We start from the raw sequence: 23,050 nt of genomic DNA on the forward strand, positions 1-23,050 counted from the left end.
CTGTAGCCTTGCAGTATAAAGTCAGGTAGCGTGATGCCTCCAGCTTTGTTCTTTTGACTTAGGATTGTCTTGGCAATGCGGGGTCTTTTTTGGTTCCATATGAACTTTAAAGCATTTTTTTCCAATTCTGTGAAGAAAGTCATTGGTAGCTTAATGGGGATGGCATTGAATCTATAGATTACCTTATGTTATTGTACTGTGGTGCCCCTAGCAAGCACCCAAAGGCTTCGCAGATTATGTTTACATGTTCACACTGTTATAATTTCATTCTCCCATGATCCTTCTACGCCATGTAAAAAAGGCAAATTCTCGTTTGTTCTTCTCAGTCTGTAGCTCCTACTCTATAAATCTAAATCAATTATGGCTGGATTTTTTTTTTTTTTTTTTTTTTGAGACAGAGTCTTGCTCTGTCACCCAGGCTGGAGTGCACTAGCATGATCTCGGCTCACTGCAACCTTCGCCTCCAGGTTCAAGTGATTCTCCTGCCTCAGCCTCCCGAGTAGCTGGGATTACAGGTGCGTGCCACCACGCCCAGCTGATTTTTATATTTTTGGTAGAGATGGGGTTTCTCCATGTTGCCCAGGCTGGTCTCGAACTCTGACCTAAGGTTATCTGCCTGCCTCGGCCTCCCGAAGTGTTGGGATTACAGGCATTGGACTGTTTTTATCTACGACCTGACCTCACTGATAAAAATTAACAGCTGTTACTTTAAATAACTTAGATGGTTGATTTTCTTGTACAGGTCCCTTCTCACATTCCAAGCTTCCTCATGTTTGTTAGCCCCAACCTTCAGACTTTTAAAACTTGGAACCGAACCCAAAGTCAACAAAATACTTCCTGCTGAAAACATTTTAGCACAGCTTACTAGGAGTGGAAACAAATACTGGGGCTAGCCTTCTGGTCATGGTCAGATGGTTCTTTTCAGATTCTTCAGTCTGATTTGCAAGAACTGTTTACATTCACTCAGGAAATCTGCCCACCTCAAGGCACAAGTAGTTGGCTCATATCTATTGTGATGTATGTTACTGTATTAATCTGTTCTCACACTGCTAATAAAGACATACCCAAGACTGGGTAATTTATAAAGGAAAGAGGCTAAATGGATTCACAGTTCCAAATGGTTGGGGAGGCCTCACAATCAATGGCAGAAGGCAAGGAGAAGCAAAGTCACATTTTACATGGTAGCAGGCAAGAGGGCATCTACAGGAGAACTCCACTTTATAAAACCATCAGATCTCATGAGACTTATTCACTAACACGAGAATAGCATGGGAAAGACTCGCCCCCATGAATGAATTACCTCCCACCGGGTCCCTCTCATGACATGTGGGGATTATTACAATTCAAGGTGAGATTTGGGTGGGGTCACAGACCGAAACCATACCATTTACACTCCCAATACAGATGACCCCACATTCCTACATGTCTTCTTTTCAACTAACAAATCTAAATTTGAGAGATGCAGCTAAAGCAGTACAACAGATTATAGAGGAAACTTTATAGCATTCTACACAAACTCTTTCAGAAAATGAAAGAGGAGAGAACACTTCCCAACTTTCTTAATGAGCCCTCCATTACCCTGACACCAAAACCAAAGATACTGCAAGAAAACAACAGACCATGTCCTTCACAGACATAAATGTAAAAAATCTTCAACAAAATGTTAGCAAATTGAATCCATAAATATATAAAAAGTTGGGTCAACATTCAAAAATTAATCAAGGAAGTCATCCTATCAGCTGATTAGAAAAAGAAAAATCATATGATCATTTCATCTGATGGGGGAAAAAAAAACATTAGCCAAAATTCAATATCCAGTCATAACAAATCCTCTTAGCAAAAGACTGAATGCTTTCCCTTTAAGTTCAAGAACAAGCAAGGTTCTCGGCTGTTAGTAGTGAGATCTATTCGTATTTGCTAATGTAATAAGGGAGAAGTGAGAAAGGGAAGGGGAGAAAAGGGACAGATGCGGAAAGTGACACATGAAGGGAAGGAGGAGCAAACAATAAAAAGAGAAAATAAGAAAATAAAAGGTAAAGAGATTAGAAAGGAATAAACAGTTTCTATCTGTGGATAACATAATTGTCTATGCAGAAAATTTCAGAGAATCTACTTTAAAAAAAGCTACTAGAACAAGTGAGTTTAGGAAGATCACAGGATACAAAAGGAAATATAGAAAAATCAATTGTTTTCATATAATAGCAGTGAACTGAATATTAAAAACTTTAAAACAGTATTATTTACAACAGCACTAAAAATTACGAATACTCAAGTATAAACCTATCGAATTATGTAAAAGATCCGTATATTGAAAACCATAAAACACTGATGAAAGAAACTTTAAAATACTGAAATAGGCTGGGCGTGGTGGCTCACACCTGTAATCTCAGCACTTTGGGAAGCTGAGGCGGGTGGATCACGAGGTCAGGAGTTCGAGACCAGCCTGACCAACATGGTGAAACCCTGTCTCGACTAAAAATACAAAAATTATCTGGGTGTGGTGGCATGTGTCTGTAATCCCAGCTACTCAGGAGGCTGAGGCAGGAGAATCACTTGAACCCAGGAGGTGGATGTTGCAGTGAGCCAAGGTCGTACCATTGCACTCCAGCCTGGGCGACAGAGCGAGACTCTGTCTCAAAACAACAACAACAACAAACCCCCAAAAAACAACTGAAATAAATGGTGAGATATACTGTATTCACTGGCAACAGGACTCAATATTGTTAAGATGTCAAAATTGATCTATAGGTTAAATGCAATCCCAATCAAAATCCCAGTAGGAAGTCTGGTAGTAATTAACAGGCTGATTCCAAAATTTATATGGAGGGGCAAAGGAGCTATAAAAACTAAAACATTTGAGGAAAAAAAAATAAAGCTGGAGGACTCACACTACCCAATTTCGAAACTTACTACAAAGCCACAATAATCAAGACAGTATAGTCATAAAGAAGGGGCAGACACAGATGCAGAAAATTCAGAAATAAATCCACACACGAATAACTGATTTAAAACAAGCTGTAAAGATAATACAGTGAAGAGTAGTTTTTTAAACAAGTAATTCTAGAATAAGTATATATACATACCCAAAACAAAACTCTCCACCCATTGCTTGCACCACATTAAAAAATTAACTAGAAATGGATCATACCCTAACTGTAATACCTAAATCTTCTAGAACAGGAGTTAGCAAACTAAGGCTCATGGGCCAAATCTTTATCTGTTTTTGTAAATAAAGTTTTACTGAACAACTATTCATTTATGTATTTTATGGCTGCTTTCATTCTACAACAGAGACTATGACCTGTAAAGCCTAAAATATTTTCTGTTTGGCCCTTTACAAAAAAAGTTTGCTCACCTCTCTTCCAGAAAACAGATCTTTGTAACTTTGGGTTTGCCAAAGATTTCTTAGATTTGACACCAAAAGCACAATTCTAAAAATAAAAAAACCCAATAAATTGAACTTCCATCAAAATTTTAAATGTCTGCTCTTCAAAAGACATTGCTAAGAAAACAAAACAAGCCACAGACTGGGAGAAAATAGAAAATAGAAAATATTTGCAAGTCATATATATACGTATGTCATATATAGGTTTATATTTATATATATAAATATACATATATAAATATACATATATAAATATAAATATAAATATATATATATAAATAAAAAAAGACAGGGTCTCACTCTATCTCCCAGGCTGAAGTACAGCAGCACAATCATGGCTTACTACAGTCTCAACCTCCCAGGTAGCTGGGACTAAAAGGCGTGTGCCACCACGCCTGGCTAATTTTTTGTATTTTTTGTAGAGATGGGGTTTCGCCATGCTGGCCAGGCTTGTCTTGAACTCCTGGGCTCAAGTGATTTGCCCACCTCGGCCTCCCAAAGTGCTGGGATTACAAGCATGAGCCACCACACCTGGCCAAAACCATATTTTTGATAAAGGATTTGTATCAAGAATATATAAAGAATTCTCAAGTTTCAGTAAGAAAACAAAATCCAGTTTTTGAAAAATGTGCCAAAGGGTTGAACAGACACTTCCTAAAGAAAATGTATCTATAGCAAAGGAGAATATGAAAAAATACACAACATCATTTGCACTGGGAGAATAAAAATGAAAAACACAATGAAATGCACCGTATAGCCATGTCAAAACAACAAAATAGCAAAAACATCAAAACCACAGACAATACCAAATTCTGGTGAGGATGTCAATCACCTGGAATTTTCATACATTGTTGGTGGGAATGCAAAATGGCACCACCACTTTGAAAACCTGTTTGGCAATTTCCTACTAAGTAAATATACGTATTTATCATATAACCAGCAATCCCATTCCTAGGAACTCAAGAGAAACAAAATCTTTGATTCACATAAAAACTTCTAGGTGAGGCCGGACGTAGTGGCTCACGCCTATTGTAATCCCAGCACTTTGGGAGGCTGAGGCAGGCAGCTCACGAGGTCACGAGATTGAGACCATCCTGGCCTTCACCAACATGGTGAAACCTAGTCTCTATTAAAAATACAAAAATTAGCTGGGCGTGGTGGCACGCACCTGTAATCCCAGCTACTTGGGAGGCTGAGGCAGAAGAATCACTTGAACCTGGGAGGTGGAGGTTGCAGTGAGCCGAGATCGGGCCACTGCACTCCAGCCTGGCGACAGAGCAAGACTCTGTCTCAAAAACAAAACAAAACAAAACAAAAACTACTTCTAGGTGAATGTTAACAGCAGCTTAACCACTGTCACTAAAAACTGGAACCAACACAAATCTTCCACTAGTAAATGGATGAGTAAACTATGGATTGCCACTCAGCAATTAAAAGGACCAAGCTGCTGATACACATGACAACATGGACAACTCAAATGATTATGCTAAGTGGAAGAAGCTGGGCTTCTGTGATTTTCTACTCTCATTTATATTCAAGTTGCTTGCATAACTTGTAATCTTTATTGCTTGCCACACATTATTCTTGAATAAGTATTTAACAGGAGTCTCCTGACGTTTGAGATGAGCCCTCTTCCAGAGAGATCTTGCTGTGCTTCTGCCAAATTCAGATTTTGAGAATCCTTGGCCCAATCAGCTATGTATAGTTGAGAAGCTAATCTTCAGGAAAGCAGATATGCACAGGCCTTCCAGGGAAATTGTATTTTCTATTTCTTTTCCTCCCTGCTCCAAGAGCACCAAGGTAGCCACAGTTCATTATAACTGCTGGGAAGAGGGTACTGGTTCAGCTCTGACTCCTCCCTACCTTTAGCTCCTTGTTATCCGATTCCTGTTGGTAGGGTCTCCTGCAAACACCCTGTCTTGGGTGGGCTCTGTGCTTTAACATGTTTTTTTTTTTTTTGGCTCAGCAAGGCCACAGAAACAGCAGACAAGTGTTTGTGGTATCAGCAACTGCTGTCTCAGCACAGGCAGCTTTTTGTTCCAATATTCCATTTCCCTCCCTGGTTATAGACTTTTATCCAAAAACTGGCCTGGCAGTTCCTCAATGTTTTTTTAGTCCTTCACTTTAAAAAATCCATTATTTTGTTTCTGCAAGTTTTCATAACCAGCCATCACCAGAAACTGGAAGTCCAAACATGCTCTTATTATTTAAGTAATTGGTGTAGATGATCTAAATTCAAATCTTACAGAAAGACACAAAATGAAAAAAAGCAGCCTCTCCATGCCCCCTCCCCCCAATTCCAGTCCCACTCACTCCAAGTAGGCAAAAAGTGCTTTACTTGTATTTCTACAAGTTCCTACCACAGATACCTATTATTTTGCAATGGGAAAAATTTTACTTTAAAACATCCCTGGAACTTCTAATCTTCTGAAACTTATAACCTCCGTATCTCCAAATAACATCCTTCTATCTCTGTCTCTTGGTTCACAAACTCCTATGTCCAACATCTCCCACCTAAAAATGATATCCTTTATACTCCCCTTGAAAAAGTGGAGTATACTTACCTCCCTGTGACAATCCCAATATGTTAAGTCTCATTATTTCTTAGCTTACTGAGTGCCAACTATGTGCCAGGCAGTGTTTTAGAACCCACGGATACAACAGTGATCAAAACTAACAAAGTCCTTGACTTCACAGTGCTTATATTCTGGAAGAAGAGTGATAATAAACAAACCTAAGATTTGTCAGATAAATGTTATAGAAAAATAGAACAAGGTAAAGGAAACAGGGAATACAGGGGTGAGGGCAGGTTCATGAACTTATTTTGTATTGTATAATTAAGGAAGGGTGCTCAGATAAGGCGATATCTGAGCCAAAGCAACAAAGGAAGTGAAAGACGAAGGCTGTGGATACTTGGAGGAATTGTTATAGGCAGAAGGAAGAACAAGTGCCAAGGCCCTGACACAGGGGCTTGCTTCCTGGTGTGTTCTAGGAATAGCTTCAGGGGAACAAGTCAGGGGTGAGCAGGAGAAGATGAGCTAGAGAAGCAGGAGTGAGTGGCATGTACATGTCTGTGTGAATGTATACATGCATACTCCAGACGGCTGAGGGTATTTTAGATCATGGTAAAGACCTTAGCTTTGGCTGAGTAAGATGGGAGCCATGGGGGATTTTCAGCAGAGTAGTACCATGAACTGACACTGTATTTGTTAACTTATAACGACCCCTATATTCCTTGATCCATCAACTTTAGACCAAAATATTCATCGAAACATTTTTTATAACAGTAAAATATTGGGGGAAATTATTTGACCACAAGCATTGTCTAAAGATATTATGGTACAACTACGAAATGGAATACTATGCAAATACAAAACATGATAAATGGAATGTTAGCAATGTGGTTCTAAAATACCACATATAATGTTATCCTGTGAATATATATGCATTGAAGAGTATGGAAAGACATATGCCAACAAATAAGGAGAAAAAAGTCTCTGGGGAGATGGGAAAAGGAGAAATATGAAGGTATTTTTTCCTTTGTGCCTTACTTGTGTTTCCAAAAGTTCCTACAACACATATCCATTATCTTGCAGTGGGAAAAATTTTACTTTAAAACATCCAAGGCCAGGCGTGGTGGCTCACACCTATAATCCCAGCACTTTGGGAGGCCGAGGTGGATGGATCACCTGAGGTCAGGAGTTCAAAACCAGCCTGGCCAACACAGTGAAACCCTCTCTCTACTAAAAATACAAAAATTAGCTGGGTGTGGTGGCAGGAGCCTGTAATCCCAGCTACTTGGGAGGTTGAGGATGGAGAATCGCTTGAACCCGGGAGTGGAAGTTGCAGTGAGCCGAGATCGTGCCACTGCACTCCAGCCTGGGCGACAAAAGTGAAACACCATCTCAAAAAAAAAAAAAAAAAAAAAAAAAAAAAAAAATCCAAAAGATTAGAACCATAAACTAGTCATTTTCTTTGTTTTAAGCTCAAAACAATTACATACAACTCCTATAAGAATAATCAATACTGAATATCAGCAAAGTGACATGCATGTGGCTAACAAGTCTCTTGAATGACCCACTGACATTCTGTAAAAGCTTAAAGAGCACAGGGTTAAGTGCCATGCTGCACTATTTCCCTTCTTACTTGACAAAGTAACACTTGCTGATGTAACTGTGCTTGCCAAGTTTTTGATAGTAATTCCATCATGTCTCATAACTTCGAAGAGTCTCAAAAGTGTCAAGATCCTAACACAGGAAAACTTCTGGTAGCTAAGAACCTCTGGTTAATAGGGGGTTTGGAGAAAGCACATGCAATGGGCACAGCAGAGAAGCAAACAGCAAACATGGAGATGTCCAGGACTATCCTGGCACATGTTCTTCAGTGTTTCTAGGAAAGGTCTCTGGTCTAGTTATCAACTGCTATGTAACAAACCATCCCAAACTTAGTGAGATAAAATAACAATCATATATTATCTTCTCTCACAATTCTGGGGGTTGACTGGACTCAGCTAGGCAGCTCTCCCTCAGGTCTCTCATCCAGTTCTAGCCAGATGGTGGTTAGGCTGGAATCATCTAGAAGGCTTCCTCACTCACATGTTTGGTGGTTGCCATGGCCAGGGCTTTCTCACACAGCACAGAAGCTTGGTTCCACAGAGAACCTTCCTGAGAGAAAGCCAGTTAGAAGCTGTATTACTTATTCTAACTAAGTCCTAGAAGTCATATAGCATCACTTCTGTTGCATTCTATTAGTTGGAAACAAGTTACTAGGGCCAGTTCATACTTAAGATGAGTGAAATTCAGATTTTGCTTCTTTTTTTTTTTTTTTTTTCAGATGGAGTCTTGCTCTGTCCCAGGCTGCAGTACAGTGGCATGATCTCTGCTCACTGCAACCTCTGCCTCCCAGATTCAAGCGATTCTGCTGCCTCAGTCTCCCGAGTAGCTGGGATTACAGGTGTGCACCACCACACCCAGCTAATTTTTGTATTTTTAGTAGAGACAGGGTTTTGCCATGCTGGCCAGGCTGGTCTTGAACTCCTGACCTCAGGTGAGTGCTCCAAAGTGAGAGCCATCACTATTATCAGCATAATCTCATTTACACAAATGAGATTGCATTGATAAAAGCATAGTATCAAAAGGCTGATGTTGACTGCTTCATTAATAATCTTATTTTTATCATCATTAGGTGTGGTCCACCTATGTCCCTGGCATTAGATGACTCCACAAAGTTTTATTTTATATTGAATTATATTCTCCTACTGCCTTTTTTTTTGAGACAAGATCTTGCTCTGCTGCCCACGCTGGAGTGCAGTGGCACAATCATGGCTCACTGCAGCCTCAACCTCCTGTGTTCAAGTGGTCCTCACATCTCAGCCTCCTGAATAGCTGGGACTACAGGCATGCCCCACCCATGCCTGGCTAGTTTTTAAAACTTTTATAGGGATAGGGTCTCACTATGTTGCTCAGGCTGGTTTTGGACTCAAGTGATCTTCCTATGTCCCAAAATACCGGTATTACAGGCATGAGCCACTGCGCCCAGCCTATTGCCTTCTTTTTAATTCATAATTTCAGAGCTACTAATGGATGTAAGTCTTTCACACAACACTTTAACAGAAGTTAACACTCTGAAAAAATGCCACAATAATTTTCTAAATATTCAGCCATTGACTTAAATATTTATAGATGACTATTATGTGTCAGAATCTGTTCTGGGTTCTGGGATACTGCAATGAACAAGAAAGAAGAATCCCGCTTTCATCGACTCTGCATTCTAGTGGGAGAAGGGAGATAAGATAAACAAGAAAACAAACACGATGAGGTAGGCAGTGCTAAGAAGTTTAACAGGGAAGAGGATGCAGAACAATGGGATTGGCCGCCTTCTTCAGACAGAATGATTAGAGAGAGGCTATTTTATAAAGATGGGGTGGCCACAGGTGGCCTTTCTGAGGTGTGACACTTATGCAGAGGTCTGAACAAAGAAAAAGCCAGCCAAATGAAGACTTGGAGGAAGAGCATAAATATCATAATATAAAAAACTGTATCTCACATAGACGGATTAAATGTTTTTAAATATGAACCACATATAAAAGTTCCAGGTGAAAATACAAGTGAAAGTTCATGTAAACCTCAGACAGGTAAAATCCTTCTAAGCATGACCATAAAGTTCAAAAACATAGAGCAAAGATTGAAAAGTGTGATTATTTTTATAAGACGGCAAAAATATTAGACAGCAACAAAATACACAAAAACACCTTAAGAAGAAAATACACTACCATGAAGATTCCAAGATAAATGGCAAACTGAGAAGCACATTTGCAACATATATTAAAGATTAACAGTCTAACATTTAAAAATATATAAAAATAAATCACTAAGGATAAAAAGAACAGGCAATAGTCATAAGCAAGTAATTCACAATGAAATACAAATGGCCAGGACACTAATGAAAAGACATTCAATTACAGTCATCAAAAATGAAATGCAATGGAAACTTATTTTTTGCTTACAGTATAGCAAAGATGGTAAAAGGGTGACAAAACTCTGTTTTGCCTCAAGTATGAGGAAACTTTAATTCACATGTTCTGTTGGTGGGAGTATAAACTAGAAACAACTTAAAATTTCAATAGTAAAAATTACTAATGAAATTATATGAAATAGTATAGTTCAATAGTGGTTTAATGCTATCATCAAAATAATGAAGTAGACCCACATTTAATGACAAATATATTTGTGACATACTGTTGAGGAAGCAGGTTGAAAGACAGAATGTATGGTATGACAGCATTTATGTAAAATTGTGATTGCACAGATTACTAAGTGAAAGTACATTCATCAAGTATTAACAGTGGTTATCCATATACAGTAGGATTTCAGGTAGTATTATTTTTCTTTGCATTTGTAGGTACTTATATTTTTGCTTTTGTAGTTTTCCCAAAGAAAGGTTTTTCAAAGAGCTACTGGCTTGACTGTCAACTAACAATTCAAATACTTACCAGCAAAAATCAACATGGTTTGAGTTCTCAGTTGGCCAGTCAAGGGAAAACACAGCATAGTTAATGAAAATTCTTTAAAGCCAAGATGGTGATCAACTCCTATTAAAGAATGCCCAACTGAGGTCTTTCCTGTCATTGATATTATCACCATCATCTGCTATATGTAAAAATATAAAGCTGCATTGCTACGGTTTGGGTTGTCTCCCCAAACCTGATATTAAAATATGATCCCCCAATATTGTAGGTGGGGGCCGAATAGGAGGTGGGTTTGGGTCATGAAGGTGGATCCCTCATAAATAGATCAATACCTTCCTTCAGGGGTGAGTCCTTCCTATATTATTAGGTCCTGTAAGAGGTGGCTGTTAAAAAGAGTCTGACACACACACTCTCCTTGCTTCCTCTCTCACCCTGTGACACCTGCACACATAGGCTACCTTTCACCTTCCACCATGAGTGGAAGCAGCCTGAGACCCTCACTAGTTGCAGCAGCCAGTGCCATGCTTCTTGTACAGCCTGCAGAAACATGAGTCAAATAAACCTTGCTCTTTTTTTTATTTTTTTGAGATGGAGTCTTGCTTTGTCGCCAGGCTGGAGTGCAGTGGCGCGATCTCGGCTCACTGCAACCTCCACCTCCTGGGTTCAAGAGATTCTCCTGCCTCTGCCTCCCAAGTAGCTGGGACTACAGGTGTGTGCCAGCACACCCGGCTAAGTTTTTGTATTTTTAGTAGAGATGGGGTTTCACCGTGTTAGCCAGGATGGTCTCGATCTCCTGACCTCATGATCCGCCCACCTCAGCCTCCCAAAATGCTGGGATTACAGGCGTGAGCCACTGTGCCTGGCCTTTTTTTTTTTTTTCTTTAAATAAACTACCCCGCCTCAGGTATTCCTTTACTGCAATACAAAACTGACTAGGACATATACAAATACTTATGAATTGGAATGATCTAATCTCTAGGTCAAACACCATGGAAAATTCTTACATTTCTCAGCCCAAGAACACTTTCCAGTCTCAAAACGTATTACTAAGATGTAGTCATCAAGACTGTATGCTACTGGCATAATAGATAGAGCTCAATGGAATAAAATGAACAGTTCTGAAGTAAATCCATACATTTACAGTCAATTGATTTTCAACAAGAGGCAAGATGACAGTTCATGAGGAAAGTATAGTTTTTTCAACAAATGATGCTGGAACAACTGGACATCCATATGCAAAATATTAAAGTTGGACTCCCCCCCACCACACTTCATACCATACATAAAAATTCACTCCAGATGTATCAGAGACCTAAATAAGAGCCAACATTATAAAATCCTTAGAAGAAAAGAAAGGTGCAAATCCTAATGACCTTTGATTAGGCAATGGTTCCTAGATGACACTGAAAGCATAAGCAGCCAAATAAAAATTAGATAAATATGACTTCATCAAAATGAGAACTTCTGCGCTGCAAAGGTCGCTATTAAAAAAGTAAAAAGACAACCCACACAAGGAAAATATTTGCAAATCACATATATGATAAGCATCTAGATATAAGTTTGTCTAGTCCACCTTATTTTGTTGTTATTGTTCTATTTTGTTTTGTTTTTAGAGTTTAGCAGCCTGAAGTCATGGTTTTTAGTTTCCGTCTCTAGTGATAAGCGGGAAAGAGGGATGAGGAAGGGGCTTTACTGGCCCAACCAGAAACAGAAACTAAGAACACATGACTGTATTCTCTCCCTTGGACACCCCTGGTGACTCTAGAACATATAAAGAACTCTTTAAATGCTACAGCAGAATTTTTAAATGAGCAAAGAATTTGAATAGACATTTCCTCAAAGAGATATATAAATGGCCAATAAGCATGAAAATATGCTCAACATAGTCACTAGGATATGTAAATTAAAGCCATGAGATGCAACCTGATAGCTGTTTTATTATAGGATGGCTATAATAAAAAAGATGGACAATAACAGGTGTTGGCAAAGATGTGCCGAAACTGGAACCCTCATAATGACATTGCTGTTGGGAATGTAAAATGGTGGAGTCAAAAGTTTGGCAGTTTTCAGTTAAACACAGAGTTACCAGAGTTACCATATGACCCAGCAAATCTACTCCTAGGTATATGCCCAAGGGAAGTGAAAATACATTCACACCAAGACCTATACACTAATGCTCATGGTAGCATTATTCATAACAGCCAAGGAGTGAAAACAGCCCCAATTTCCATAAACAAAATGTGGTACATACAATGGAATATGATTCGACCATGAAAAAAAATAAAGTATGAACATGGGTTACAACATGAGGGAACCTTGAAAACATTAGGCTGAATGAAAGAAATCAACACAAAAGGCCACCTGTTGTATGATTCCATTTAATAAAATGTCCAGAATAGACAAATCCATAGAGACAGAAAGTAGGTTATTTTGGGGCAAAGAGGGAAGGGGGAAATGGAGAGCGACCATTAATGAGCATAGGATTTCTTTTTAAAGTGATGTAAATGTTCTGGAATTCATGGCGATGGCTGTACAATCTTGTGAATATGCTAAAAAACAAAACAAAACAAAACTCTGAATTGTACACTTCAAAATGGTGAATTTTATGGCATATAAATATCTCAATTAAAAATGACAAAAAAAGGATAATGGCAAACTTCTTGTCTGAAGCTATGTAAGACAAAAGAGTAGAACAACAACTTTAAAGTGCTGAAAGAAAACACAACAAAAACAAAAGACAATCTAGGATTCTAGGCCTAGCAAAAATTTATTTCAAAACTGAAGGTGATTATTTCAAGATTTACTGTGATTCTACAGTAATCAAGGTAGTGTGATATTAACATAGACATATAAATTAATGGAATAGAATAGAGCCCAGAAACAGGTCTACACATAGAAGGTTATCTGATTTGAAACAAAGATGGAAAGTTAATTCAACAGGGAAAAGTTATTCACTTTACCAAATGACGTGGAACAAACTGGAGGGTGATATGGTTAAGCATGAACCTCAGCCCTTATCCTCACAATAGACAATAATTAACTCAAATTATATCACAGATCTGAATCTAAGAGCCATAGAGAAAATATTTTTTGACTTTATATTAGGCAACAATTCCTTAGGACAAAAAAAGGCAGGAAAACAGGAAAGAATAAACTAATACATTTGACATTGAAATTTAAAACTTTTGCTCTTTCAAAGGCACTATTAAGAAAATGGAAAGGCAAGCACAGATTGAGAATGCATTCACAAACTACATACCTAAGACCTGTATAAAAAATAAAGAACTCTTACAACTCATTAATAAGATATACAACTGCAACTTCAGCAAAGTCTCAGGATACAAAATCAATGTGCAAAATTCACAAGCATTCTTACACACCAGTAATAGCCACATCATGAGTGAACTCCCCTTCACAACTGCTACAAAGAGAATAAAACACCTAGGAATACAACTCATAAGGGATATAAAGGATCTCTTCAAAATAAGAGGACACAAACAAATAGAAAAACATTCCATGCTCAATGGTAGGAAGAATCAATATTGTGAAAATGGCCATACTGCCCAAAATAATTTATATAGATTCAATGCTAATCTCAACAAGTTACCACTGACTTTCTTCACAGAATTAGAAAAAACTACTTTAAATTTCACATGGAACCAAAAAAGAGCCTGTATAGCCAAGACAATCCTAAGCAAAAAGAACAAAGCTGGAGGTATCACGCTACCTGACTTCAAACTAGACTACAAGGCTACAGTAACCAAAACAGCATGGTACTGGTACCAAACAGATATACAGACCAATGGAACAGAACAAAGGCCTCAGAAATAACGCCACCCATCTACAACCATCTGATCTTTGACAAACCTGACACAACCAACCAACGGGGAAAGGATTCTCAATTTAATAAATGATGTTGGGAAAACTGGCTAGCCACATGCAGAAAACTGAAATTGGACCCCTTCCTTAAACCTTATACAAAAATCAACTCAAGATGGATTAAAGACTTAAACGTAAGACCTAAAACCATAAAACCCTAGAAGAAAACCTAGGAAATACCATTCAGGACATAGGCATGGGCAAAGATTTCATGACTAAAACACCAAAAGCAATGGCAACAAAAGCCAAAATTGACAAATGGGATCTAATTAAACTAAAGAGCTTCTGCATAGCAAAAGAAACTATCATCAGAGTGAACAGGCAATCTATAGAATGGGAGAAAATTTTTGCAATCTATCCATCTGACAAAGGGCTAATATCCAGAATCTACAAGGAATCTAAACAAATTTACAAGAAAAAAACAAGCAGTCCCATCAAAAAGTGGGCAAAGAATATGAACAGATACTTTTCAAAAGAAGACATTTATATGGCCAACAAACTTAATGGAAAAAAAACCTCATCATCACTGGTCATTAGATAAATGCAAATCAAAACCACAATGTTATACCATTCTCACGCCAGTTGGAATGACGATCATTAAAAAGTCAGGAAACAACAGATGCTGGAGAGGATGTGGAGAAATAGGAACACTTTTACACTGTTGGTGAGAGTGTAAATTAGTTCAACCATTGTGGAAGACAGTGTGGCGATTCCTCAAGGATCCAGAACTAGAAATACCATTTGACCCAGCAATCCCATTACTGGGTATATACCCAAAGGATTATAAATCATTCTGCTGCAAAGGCACATAGACACGTGCAGCACCATTCACAATAGCAAAGATTTGGAACCAACCCAAACGTCCATCAATGACAGACTGGATGAAGAAAATGTGGCACATACACACCATGGAATACTATGCAGCCATAAAAAAGGATGAGTTCATGTCCTTTGTAGGGACATGGATGAAGCTGGAAACAATCATTCTCAGCAAACTAATACAGAAGCAGAAAACCAAACACCGCATGTTCTCACTCATAAGTGGGAGTTGAACAATGAGAACACATGGACAGAGGGAGGGGAACATCACACACTGGGGCCTGTCGTGGGGTGGGGGGCTAGGGGAGGCATAGCATTAGGAGAAATACCTAATGTAGATGATGGGTTGATGGGTACAGCAAACTATCATGGCCCATGTATACCTATGTAACAAACCTGCATGTTCTGCACATGTATCCCAGAACTTAAAGTATATATAAAAATAAAAACAAAAACAAAAAAGCATCCCAATGAGATTTCAGGAATGTCTGAGTAATGAGTTTGGTAAATTTTCTCCCCAAAAAGCAATGATAAAACTTGACAAAACTGTGAAAATACTCATTTCAGAATTCTGAGAACTGACTAATGCATGCAACAAGCTGAGAAACATTTATTCAAGAAAACCTACTGAACCTTGGTTAGAACAGTGGCAGTCTGTGGCACTGTAGTCTGAGGCTGCCCCCATCTCACTCTCTCCCAGTCCTTCAAGTTCTGTGGCACTATAGTTCTACCAGGGTGGGCAGGCCGTCAAGGCCTGCAGCCTCCCTGCTGCAGGGGGCTGAACTGATATGGAGAAGAATGTGGGAAAAATACACATGCAGGAGTGTTGTCAAAAACAGTATCGATCTGAACAGCAAACAGGTAAGGCCAACATTGTACCTAGATTGAGATACTCGTTGGGGCAAGCCACAGATGGGCAAAACAGTCAGGAATTTAACAGACCTAGGGAATAAGATAACAATGAGCATTGCATATAAAGCTGCACACATATGACCCAGCAACTGTACTTCTAAATACTTACCCAAAACACATGAAAACATACGTCCAAAGAACTGAAGGCAAACGTTCATACAAGCATTATTCATAAAAGCCCCAAAAGTGGAGATGATCCAATCCATCAACTGGCAAGTGGATAAACAAATGTGGTATATCCATACAATAGAATGGATTTTTAAAATTATTTTTGCTATTCAGCAAAATATAAGGGAAGAATTACTAATGCATGCTAAACATGGGTGATCTTCAGATATAATTATGTTAGGTGAAGCCAAATGCAAATGACTCTATTTTGTATCATACCACTTATACATAATATCTAGTCAAGGAAAATCTATGGAAACAGAAAGCTGGTGGTTGCCTAGGGCTAGAGGAGGGGAAAATTGAAGGTGATTGCTAATGAGTATAAGGTTTCTCTAGAGTGATATAAATATTCCAAAACTGATTATGCTAAGGACTACAACTCCAAAAATATATGAAAAACCACTTAATTGTATACTTTTAGTGGGTGGATTTTTATGGTATGTAAATTAAACCTCAATAAACCTGTTAAAAATAATGGTATAAAGAACTGACCTTTCACCAAAGAAGCTACAGGAATGGCAAATGAGCATATAAAAAGATGATTAATGTCATTAGTGGTTAAGTAGATTCCAACTAAAACCACGAGATACCACTACAGACCCACTAGAATGTCCAAAATTAAAAAGCCCGACACCAGCATGTATTGGCAATAATGTGGTAAAATTGCAACCCTCATACATTGCTGGTGGAAATGTAACATGGCACAGCTACTTTGGAAAACAGTTTGGCAGTATCTTACAAAGTTAAACAAATACTTACCACATGACTCGGCAATTTCATCCCTAGGTATTTATTGAAGAGAAATGAAATCACATGTTCACACAAAGATTTATATTCAAACTTTCGTAGTCATTTTATTTGTAATAGCCACAAACTAGAAACAGCCCAGGTGCCCACCAATAGGAGAATAACAAACTGTAGCATATTCATTGAATGGAACACTACTACTGATTCAAGCAATGTCTTGCGATGATTCAGGCAACATCATTGCATCTGCGATATTTCTCAGACACTATGCTTAGCAAAACAAATTTACAAAGTACATACTGAATGATTTCATCTAATCTACAGTGACACAGAGCAGATCAATGGCTGCCTAGGACTGTGGGGTGATGGGTAGGAACCAACTATTAAGAGTCCTGAAGTAATTTTTGAGGGGTGATGAAAATATTATCTATTTTGGTTGTGGTGATAGTCACACAGGTATGCATGTCTTGCACAAATTAATCAGACTGTACATGCATAATGTTTTTGTTGCATGTAAATTGTAACTTTATTTAAAGTTGCCTTTACAGAGGTAGCAGTGAGCTAAGATCTCGCCACTGCACTCCAACCTGGGCAACAGAGCAAGACTGTCTCAAAAAAATATAAATTAATTAAAAAAAACAAAGTTGCCTTTATAAAGCAATGAAGAAAAAGCTGATTAGAAATATAATACTGTTTTTACTGAAGAAATAGTCCTCTAAAAATGGAAACAAGTTAGGAAATCTGTGTCTGGCTGGCTCTACCTCAATCCTAGTGTTTGAAGTACTTTTACCTACTTTCTCCTTTGTTTTAGTAGCACTGACACACAGGAAGGTCTGGCACAAAGTATAAAAGTCCTACCGGATGTAGAGTCAAATAAAGGGTTTTCCAATGACCTTAATAACCTCATTCCTTGTAAGAACTGACACAAATACTTATTTAAGAACCAGGTTTCAGACAGCCTGCTATTTATAGATTTGTGATACTATAAATGATTAAGCCCATTAGGGCAGGCACTATCCTTTTCCCCATCAATGTATATGTGGTGTCTCACCCAGTGTTTTTCATCTATCAAATGTTCAAGAAATACGTGCTAAATGAATGAACCAACACAACCAACCATATGTGCTAAATGAATGAATGATAGTGCCTGCATTCTAGTGCAAGTAACTCCTATACACATTCTTCTTCAGGGAGAGAAGACTTCTGAAGATCACCACATAACTCTAAGAATGAAAATCAGACTAGAGTTATGTATTTAGGTTTCAATAGCTTTCTATCGATTGATGTGAGTGCAGCAGAATACTATTTTTGAACATTTTTCATTCCTAGTTCGTGTTCCTAGTTGCTCATGGCATTTTATTCAATGACTCATTGATGGTCACTGCTTCAGGAGGGAGAGAAAATGAGGACAAATCAAAGGTATTATTTTGAATGTCAAAGTCAAGTTCTTTAAATCCAAAGGAAGAGAAGTGTCTGGAAGCCAAAGGCTTTTGATTTGTCAGAGCCATTCTGGAAGTAAAAAGAACTTTTGGGAATCTACAAATTCTTTGTGAAAATTAAGGATCGGAGCCTGGCTGAATTAGACATTGTCCTATCAACTAGATTTGGGTAGAATGCATAATGATGCCAGAGCAGTTTTCTCATCCAAAAAGAGTTAAGAGTTTGATCAAGTAGGAAAGAAAATTGAAAGGAATATAGCTACAGCTTAGTTGCAGAGGTCTGAGATATTCTTGGCACCCTTTCCTCTTCATAGGTTCACCCCTATTTTTGAGGTGTATGAGAAAACCTTTGATAGGTTGTACACTGACTATACAACAGACTAGATTAACTCAGAATCTCTGGGGTGAGGTCAAGACCTTAATATATTTAAACAGATGCCTCTATATGTCTTTCCTCCCTGAGTTGACCTATTGTTTAGGCAAGTATTGAGAACCAGTGGCTTATGGGGATCCCAAAGAAGACATATGTAACGTCTGTCTTCCCACTGTGTATGCCAACCTCATAGACAACCTCCCTGCCAACACCTGCCTGCTGACTCCATTCAACATGGCATCTGAGCACAGAATCTCTAGGCAAACTAGGGAATATCTTACTGAAGACAGTTTAGACTTGACTACTGGTGCCTCTTATGCTGGATTTTGAAGTCAGCTTTATGAATTGAGGGTTTGGTGGACAAGTTTGACAGTTTAAGCACTGACGTAGGCAGGAAGCCAACTATTAGCTGTAAGGTCTGAAACCCATGAAAATGTCCCCCATAGAACTCAACACAAGGGACAAATCTGACTAGAACTATTCACCAGCATCACTCACAATTCCTGGATGATTATTTGGCCAAAGCCTCATAAACTGCAATTCCTAACTAAAACACTGACTAGGTGTTCAAAGCTCATGTGCCCTCACCAAAAACCATAATCACAATGAAAGCCAATGCTATCTATGAATGTACATGAAGACGATTCATTAGACCCTCAACCTTTTAAAGGTATTTCCAGCTCTTTCATTTAAAAATGAGGAAACTGCCTCAATTTAGTAATAATTTAGGACAAGTTCTGCTCATGTGCAGCAGTTAAATAAACTTTGAAAAAGACCCAAGAGTCTTCATGAAGTTGGAATTAGAAGGCCTTCAGAAATATTCAGGTAAGGACAGATAGGAGTAGAAAAGCCTCCCAGAGTCATCTGGACCTGTGCTGCCAGCACAGTAGCCACTGGTCACATACAACTCTTGACAACTTAAAAAGTGGCTATAGTCCTGAATAGAGATGTGCTGTAAGCGTAAAACACAACCAGATTTCAAAGACTGAAAAAAAAAAAGCAATATATCACTTTAGAGTTTTTATATTATTAAATATATGCTAAAACAACAGTTTGGATATTAAATACCTTTGGCCTTTGCAACATTTGATTTCCAACAACAGGTGAACTTTATATATCGTTTGATGGATATCATCTATTTAGATAATATCCTTAGTATTTACAGATTTAATAATATTCCAAGTGTTAACGTGTTACCTTGAAAGGTGCATACAGGCTTTGATGATACACAGTTATTTGATATTTTTCTGAAATATAAATTTGTATTTGCTAACACTGTATAGTCTATGTTCAGTTACCCAACTAGTTATCTTGCCACCAAATAATCAAGCCAATTGGAAAGCATTAAATCTCAAGGTGACTCTGTTGGAAAGATATTTTTTAGTTACATACTCTTTAAATCTCTTAATACACATTAAATTCAAAGGTTCATAGAAAACATTACTACAAAAATAAGGCACTACATGGCAGAATTTTAAAACCCTGCTTTATAATTACAGCATCATTAAGGTATTGCAGAAAAATTATTGTTATTTTTACTCATTTTATGTGGGAAGGCAAATCTTAAACCATGTGGAAATATTTATAAAAACAGGGGCTTTGACATCTTTGAATATCTCCCTGTCAGGTATTAAGTTTACAACATTTTCACAGGCCTTGCATTGTAGGACTTCTTGGTCTAGGAAATCGTAAGTGAACTTTAAGAGAAATTTGTGAAAACTTGAATTGGCGTTTCCATGAGTATGCTGTATCAAATTAGGGAATCCATGAGGAGAGTTGTCTCCTTGACCCACATGGATATCCCAAGGTTTCTGCTGCTCTTCCAAGGAATGTAAGTGTACCAGTATTCATTTCCCAACTTTTGCTAAACAAAGATTATGATGGGGCCAGCAGCAACTCATAGCCTTCCAAGAAATCATAAATCTCTTCTGGTCCTCCTCTTACCTAGGCCAACCCAACCTATTTTAACAGCAGCATCTATCAGGACAGCAGGCTCTATTTTTCCTATATGTCTACTTCTACAAGATCTTGCTTTCAACAGATTTACTTGTGTTGTGAAGATCTGAGAAGACTGGCATAATGGAAAGAGTATGGGACAAATGAACCAAAGAGAAAACCTCAAGAATGCTTCAGAGTGCATCTCAGCATTTCACTAAGCAAACCCGGGAAAAGCATGGCTACATTCCAATAGGCAGCTAGAGCTAAGCAGGGAGGGGACATGAGGAAAAGTCCAACCCAACCAACCTAGACGTCGTTAAACTAGCTCAACAATCCCACTTATCACATACTTACTGACACCCTAAACATTTGGGTAGAGATACCTCCTACACCCTAATAGACACTGCTATGATCTGAATGTTTGCCCCCACTGAAATTTGTGTTAAAACTTAATTCCTAATGTATCAATATTAAGAGGTAGGGCCTTTAAGTGGTGATTGGATTATGAGGGCTATCTATGTCTCCAAAAATGGATTAATCTATGCATGGATTAATGGTTATTATCAAGGGACTAGGTCAGTTCTCACAAATGGGTCTGTTGAAAAAGCTAGTTTGGTTTTCTCTTGTGAACTCCCTCACCAAATGAAGCACTGTGCTGCCTCTGGACTCTGCAGCACTGGCAACAGAATGGACAACTAGAACTTGTCCCAGATGGGTCAATTCTGCTCTCTAAATCTGTTCTGTTCTTCTGCACTTGCTTTCCCTATTTTCATTGCTTTAGTTCTGCCCCTCATCATCTTGCCTGAATTAGTATAAACGTTCTAACACGTCTCTCTGCCTCCAGTCTCATACCTCTCGTAAGTATAAATGTGATTATCTTTTTCCTGTTTCAAATCCTTCAATTATAGTTTAAGACATAAATCTCTTCATGATTTATCACCTGTTTACCTCTCCAGACATAGCAACTTTCTTCTTTTTTTATTTTTGGAGACAAGAGTCTCACTCTATTGCCCAGGCTAGAGTGCAGTGGGACGATCCCAGCTTACTGCAACCTCCGCCTCCTGGGCTCATGCCTCAGCCTTCCAAGTAACTGGGACTACAGGCGCACACTACCGCACTGGCTAATTTTTGTATTTTTAGTAGAGCTGGGGTTTCGTCATGTTGGCCAGGCTGGTCTCAAACTCCTGGCCTCAGGTAGTGATCCATCCCGCCTTGGCCTCCCAAAGTGCTAGGATTACAGGTGTGAGCCATCGTGCCTGGCCAACATAACATTTTGTTTTTTTTTTGAGACAGAGTCTCACTCTGTTGCTAGGATAGAGTGCAGTGGCGCAATCTCAGCTCACTGCAACCTCCACCTCTCCACCAGGAGAATTGTTCAAGCAATTCTCCTGCCTCAGCCTCCCGAGTAGATGGACTACAGGCGCGCACCACCACGCCCAGCTACTTTTTGTATTTTTAGTAGAGACAGGGTTTCACTGTGTTGGCCGGAATGGTCTCAGTCTTTTGATCTCATGATCCGTCCGCTTCCCAAAGCACAGCAACTCTTTAAGAGTGTCTCACTTTCCTCCTATGTTTGTACGTGCTAAGTTTTTTGCCTTGGGAATACTCTTCCCAAACTTTCCACTTTGCATGTTCCACGTCCCCTAGAACTATGATCTATTTGTTCTTAATTACTTAAGTTTATCACTCTCTTGTCTAGTCTAATTTTCCTTTGTACCTCTACAACACCTTGTACATATGTCTATCAGAGCTTTTATTGTTCTCTATTACATGCTTGCTTGCTTTACCCACTAAAAAATTCAGTTCCTAGAGATCGGCTATCTCATTTCTACGTTCTTGGTCTGTATAATCTACAGAATCAAGTAGTGCTTTATGGTAGCTGATATAGTAAAATCACTGGGTTTTAGTGAGAGTGGAAATTAGCACCCATGATGTTCTCTATTATACCTAGGTTTCTTTAAACACTTCAGTTAAGGTCTTAGATATTACTACTACACCTCATGACTGGAGAGAATACTAAAATTATTCATAAGTGGGCACAAATATGTTTGTTTACACTAGCCACTAACATTAAGTGCTTACTATGTGTCTGGTGCTTACATACATGTACTTTTCTAATTAATCCTCACACCAACCCTGATGTAGGCAGTATTATCTCTTTTTACAAACAAAGTTGGTTGGCAGTGAGGGGGGAGGGGTGCTCTATCTTGCCCAGTGTCCCTAAGACTGTTTCCAGAACTCATGTTCTTACACTAGGAAACTCAGTATCTTTTACATCATGAAAATTGTGCTTCAACAGATTTTTTACTCTTTTTTTCAAAACATAATGAAATGTTACTAAATACAAGCTAAATTTTAAAAGTTATTGATTATACACTAGCAGATCACCCCTTCCCAAAACTTTTTCTTTTTTCTTTTTTTCT

The 23,050-nt window shown here is 38.4% G+C and overlaps 1 long non-coding RNA gene across 1 annotated transcript in view; it reads right to left on the reverse strand.

The window, feature by feature from the left end:
- LOC105533699 overlaps positions 1–5,406 on the reverse strand; it is a 14,113-nt gene extending 8,707 nt beyond the window's left edge. Inside the window, exon 1 of the long non-coding RNA XR_001005153.1 lies at positions 5,249–5,406. This is a non-coding gene — a long non-coding RNA (uncharacterized LOC105533699). The remainder of the gene's footprint in view (positions 1–5,248) is intronic.
- Between the last annotated feature and the right edge of the window lie 17,644 nt (positions 5,407–23,050).

Source organism: Mandrillus leucophaeus, unplaced genomic scaffold, assembly GCF_000951045.1.
Source record: "Mandrillus leucophaeus isolate KB7577 unplaced genomic scaffold, Mleu.le_1.0 Scaffold128, whole genome shotgun sequence".
NCBI lineage: Eukaryota > Metazoa > Chordata > Mammalia > Primates > Cercopithecidae > Mandrillus > Mandrillus leucophaeus.